The sequence below is a fragment of the Gavialis gangeticus genome, unplaced genomic scaffold (assembly GCF_001723915.1).
Source record: "Gavialis gangeticus isolate Ggan-Ray unplaced genomic scaffold, GavGan_comp1, whole genome shotgun sequence".
NCBI classification, from domain to species: Eukaryota; Metazoa; Chordata; order Crocodylia; family Gavialidae; genus Gavialis; species Gavialis gangeticus.
In genome coordinates this window covers 48,396,833-48,402,458 of record NW_017728995.1, presented here as the reverse complement: position 1 = coordinate 48,402,458, position 5,626 = coordinate 48,396,833, and the positions used below count along the sequence as shown (strand labels likewise).

At 43.0% G+C, this 5,626-nt stretch overlaps 1 long non-coding RNA gene across 1 annotated transcript; it reads left to right on the top strand.

The window, feature by feature from the left end:
* Nucleotides 1-4,194: 4,194 nt before the first annotated feature.
* Nucleotides 4,195-5,295, top strand: LOC109287848. The gene is made up of 2 exons (XR_002094981.1): nt 4,195-4,535; nt 4,591-5,295. It is a non-coding gene; the product is annotated as an uncharacterized LOC109287848 (long non-coding RNA).
* Nucleotides 5,296-5,626: the final 331 nt, after the last annotated feature.

Here is a 5,626-nt window from a genome sequence, read left to right as displayed (position 1 = left end):
GCCCATGCACTTTTCTGAGTGATTTAACCATGTGAAAGGGTCCCAGCATTTACTGGATATCATTGCTTTTTTTAAAGCAATGTTGTGAAGTGGGAAACATAAACATTAAATGATATGCACAGCCTCCAAGCAAAGAAATTGTTATATGTGTGATGGATTGGTGCCAAGAAATTGCTGACCTGAAGATGCCATGATTCAGCTGATTGGAGATCAAGCAGGGTATAGATATATTGAAAAGGCCCTTTGTGAAGATGAGGAGACACAGCCTCATGTAAAAGGGGTACTTGGTGGGTTTCACACAGAAATGTTCTAAATGTCTTAATGCTCTAGAGAGATATGCAGTTAGTGGTCCTGAAGAATTAGCTGCTGCTGCAGGAGTTGTGCCTGCAGATAGTGCACATAGAGCATTTTTGGGTAAACGTTACAACAGAGGAAAGTGCCTCCACAATCCATTGTAGGGCTGTGCAAAACACCATTGTTTTGTTTCAAAGTCCATTTCACCATTTTGAAGGGACAGTGTTTCATTTTATCATTTTGTTTTGTTTCGAAGCCTAAAATTTTGTCATTTCTTGCTTGATTCAGATGCAAATTGCAGGGATGGTAGCCTGTTCTGAGAGCATGAAGCCTGCTAATTTTAAAGGAGATAGGTGTAGAGGTTTCTGGGAAACTGCACCTCAAACTGTTCAAAGTAAAACTCGTAACACTTATCAGCAGCAGCAGCCTCCTGACACCCAGCACACAGATCTGGGGGCCTGTACCCCTGGGAGGGGTGCAGGGCTGTGCTAGCTTCCTCCCAGGGGTGTGGGCCCCAAAATCTGCACGCCAAATGACAGGAGGCTGCTGCTTCTGCCTGGGATCAGCGCTGGGCATGGCCCACGCCCAACACCAGGTAAGACTGATGCTGCCATTAGCCCCAGGCAGCAACGGCAGCCTCCTGTTGTCTGGCATGCAGATCCAGGGGCCTGCACCCCTGGGAGGATTCCGGCAGTGCTGGGAGGGCAGGTTGAGCTCCATGGGGATGGTGGAGCCAGTTGGAGCTCAGCCCTGGCTCTCCCCACCTCCTGCCGATGGGCTGTGCTCCAGGTGGCTTCACAGCCCCAAGGAATCAGCCTGGCAGTGAGAGGCAAAGCACAGCCCTGGGTCTCCCCGCCCAGAGGTGGGAGGCAGGGAGAGCCAGGGCTGCACTCCGAGCGGCTCTGCTGGCTCCATGGAGCTCACCCTGGTTATGGGAATTGGGCAGAGCCAGGGCTGCACTCCACCTCCTGCTGCCAGGCTGAACTCCATGGGGCTGCAGAGCTGCTCGGAGTGCAGCCCTGGCTCTTCCCTGCCTTCCACCACTGGGCTGCTTTGAAACACAAAATGTTTTGAAACCTTTGAAATGTTTCAAGTGCCCTCATTTCATTTTGAAGCTGTTTTGAAGCTTTTTGTTTCATTTTGATTTCGCTGTTTTGAGCTCAAAATGTGTTGAAATGGCTTCAAAATGAACCACTCAGCAAAATTTTGCACAGCCCTAATCTGTAGATAGCTCCAAAAGTCTCCTCTAGTAATTGACAGCTTGAAACAGCTGGTTGATATCACTACAGTAAATGAACATTATGAATTCATCAGTTAAACTGCTTTTTAGGAATTGATGTGCTCAATGTTTGAAGAAATACTCAGTTGTGAATCATATATGGCCAAGTAGTTTCTGTTTTATATCATTGATGTTGAAATCCTCTTTCAAGATTACCATTGTCTGAGGAGTGGAGAGAATTTTGAAGAGTACTTATTGACTTGCCATAGATTGTTTCCACTGTTAACAGCTTATGGAAATGTCAACTATCCAAGATAACTGTCCTTGTATTACTGGTGAATGACAACACTGAGAGAAGACAAAAAGGTGCACATGGCTACAATGTTTTAATTTTCATTAACTGGAAAGACTTACAGCAAACTTCCTCCAAACCAGGTCATTGAAATGACCATAAATAAGAAATTCAAGAATGGAAGGAGAGGGGACTGGATTGGTTTTACCAAGCATCTATACATGGTTGCAATCAACACACTCAGTAGACCAGTTATTATGCAGTTAAGGGAAAAATTAAAGTAAGTGGCTCATTTCAAGCAACTCGTATTGTCATCCAGAACTAGGTCCATCAAGAATGGAGATGAACTGCAAGGTTGTTGATGCAATGAAGACAGCTTTGGAAGAATCATGGGATCTGAATCAACCAACTCTTTTCTACCTTTGCTCTGGAGAGCCAGCAACAGAAGGGGTAAGAAAGACCCTTCACATAGCCCATGATGAGGGTTATATGATGGTAGAAAACATTCTGGAAAGACTTTCTTCTGGAACTCAGTCAATACATGACACTATCACAACAAGGAAAAGCAGGTCCTTTGCAACAAAGACAACTGCAACTAAGAGCAAGCAAGAGTGTAGGAAAATGGTTGAGCATACTGCAATGAAACAAGTCAGTGACCTTCTAACCAGTGGAAAAAGAGACTACCATTACTTTAGAAGAAATCTTGCAATACAGAATTACTTTTATGATGCTTTCATTTTTCACAGCAGATGGGACATTCCACACACCTGTCAAAACAAAGTATGTAACATTGATGAACCTCTAATCAATCTCACCACCATCACACTATCATGAATTAATAGATGTTGGAATGATATAAAGTCCCACCAAGCAAAGACATGGTCTGAATATGCCCTCAGTCTCTTCAAGTATGTCACTGGCAGACACCCACAAGAAGTGACATTTCACTTCATTTATGATGTTTATGATGAAGATTAGTTGTTGAAGACTAGTACAAAACAGCATGAGCATCAGCATCACTCAAAGTCATTCTGGTTTGTTCCTAATGTCTACCCTGTTTCTGTCTAGCAGATGCCTACTGGAGCATCCTGGCACTCATTTCTATCAAAGCATTCTAACAAAGTAAGACTACAGTGCTTCCTTTTGAATGAATGGCATTCTTACTTCCACCATGCTGACCTGTACTTCACAATGAATCTCATTTGCTATGATTTAACATCCAGAGAACACAATGCACTCTTTGTATTGAAATCTCCTTGCGAGGCTGGCACAAGGGCTGTTTTCCATGCAGCTCAAATAGATAATGCCTACACCAGCATTTTTCATTTCAAAGATACTGATGTATGGGTTGTTGCTTCTTACATCAGTCATATGACTGAGCAAGATATGTACAAGTAGAAGAAGAAACCAGGAGATGCACCATCACACTACTACTGCCATTTGTTATTTCAAAGTGTGATGTAGTGTCTGCTGCTCTTGGGGTTTATGGATTCACTGGAGTAGATACAGTGGTAGGTTTCTTTGGCTGTGGTAAAGTGATATTAATAAAGCCAATCTTACAATCAAAAGATTTGATGTACATGGAGACTAAACAATAACTTGGAAAAAATGAAGAACTCACTGAAGATCTGTTTGATAAACTGGCGTTATTCACTGTCAGAATACTTTACAATGATCCTGTGAGTGATAGTTTGTCCACTGCTCATGCATGTAAATGGAGACAAATGGCACACTAGAGTTCTGCAAGACTTTCTCAGGACTATCACTCCTTCAAACAGCACTGCTTCTGAGCACACTTGCAAGTCTATGAATAGAGAAATTCAAAACATTCACAGACTCTTGATCGAATAAATTTTGGGTGGATGTCAGTGCTGGATGAGTTGGAACCTGTGACGCATACTAAAAGTAGACTGCCAATGGAGTGAAACTGCCTCTGAACAATGAAAATGGACATTTAAATGATCCAATTAAAGCTACTGTTCTAGAGTTGTAACCCATGCCAGCATGCTAAGGCTGGGTGATGCACTGCATTTTTGGGTCCTCAAGGTGCCAGTAACCCTGGGAGCCCCTCAGGCAGACTGCTAACTGAGGGGTCCCATGAAGATGTATGTCCCTCACCCTCACCAGTCATAAATCAGCTCTGAACCCAATGAACACATTATTCTTTATTATACACAACCAATTTATATATAGGAAAAATAAATAAAGAAATATAATAACAATTTTTAATAACAAAACTAACAATCTAGAATAAATTCACAAAATACAACATCAGGTGAATAATTCCAGCACACTGAATAGTCCCACTTGCGCTAACTACCTAAATAACTAAATTCACCTCATTATAACTCTTTAGAACAGTCGTTCCCCCCTCTCCCCCCCGCATAACCCAGTTGATTTCTTTCTGGTCACAATCCACTTCCCATAACAATAAATGGCAACACAGCTATAACTATGGTTCACCACTAGATGGTGGAGGCAAGGCTTCTGTTGTTTTGGGGGAAATGGACTCCTTTAATCCTTTCTGGTAATACAGTGAAATGAGCTCGGAACAGCTGCAGGCAATAGGCTCCCTTTTGTTCTCTTCTGGAAATACACTTCCTACAAACACTAATGATTAGGTGTCCCCTCACACATGCATGCTGGTTTGTGGTCTCTCAGCCCACTCCTTCTTGGGGCTGTCTCCCCCTCCCAGCACATCCACCCACAGGCTGGGGCATCCTTCTGCAGGTCTCTGATTCTGCAGCTGGAGCCTCTGTGCTCAGAGAGGAGTTTCTAGCTGCAGGTCTCTGACACTGCAGCATCTCTCAGCTCCAGCAAGCCTACCAGCTTTGCTTACCAACCCCTCCCCACTCTTTCCCTGCCACCTGTGTCCCTGGTTGCACAGATCTAAACCCAGTGGGGAATCAGTTTCTCATGGGATGACACAGGCTGTCCCCTGTCCTGATGCCTGCTCCCTGGGAAAGTTTCAGCTCAGTCTCCCCTTGCTGGGGTCTGAGTCTCTGCCCTGTCTCTCCAGGGCAGCAGTTGTCTCCTCCCTAGCATTTCTTCTTGTTTTGCCTCCCTCAGATTTTTATGGCTCAGTAGCAGCCAATCAGAGCTCTCAGCTTGCAATGGGGGCTCTGGTCACAATGCAAACACTCCCAATAAAAAGCATGCACCATGCAGAGCATACCCTCCTGTCTGGTAAAGCTATTGGACACTCTGCAAAATTTCTGCCACCTTTTTCTTGCAGAGTTCTTAAGCACAGTTCACCCACTCAGCTTGCAGCCAGGTGAGCTTTGCAGCTGTTACAGAGTCATCTGAAGAAAACAATGATACAGAAGAAGAATACCTAGATTAACATTATCCAGTGTATGCCATGGCACAGACTTGACTTCAAATTTGAGTTGAAGCATTTTATTTTACTTAAATGTGTTCCATAATCATTTGTACCTTTGTTATTAATAATATTAAATGTGACTTTGAATAGATAAATGGTAAAACTTTCTATTTGAAACAAGTACTCTTATTATGTTGCCAAAAAAGTAGTCACCATTGATGGTCTTTGCATTTAAAGGCTTAGAACTGCCAAACAATGGTCCACTACTCATCAAAAGATAAAGGAAGTTTGTAGGTTATGGTAATAGCTATTTAATATAATTTAGAAAATAAAAATCAACCTCCTGGGTACCGAGATATCAACATTTATTCATCTCTTCAGTCATGGCCAACATTTTTAAAGGTGATGACCAAATGCCAAAATTAGAAAAGTGACTCCTTAGGCTAAATTTCATCCTAAGCAACTCAAAAAAGATTTCCAGTCATACAAAGAGTCCCCT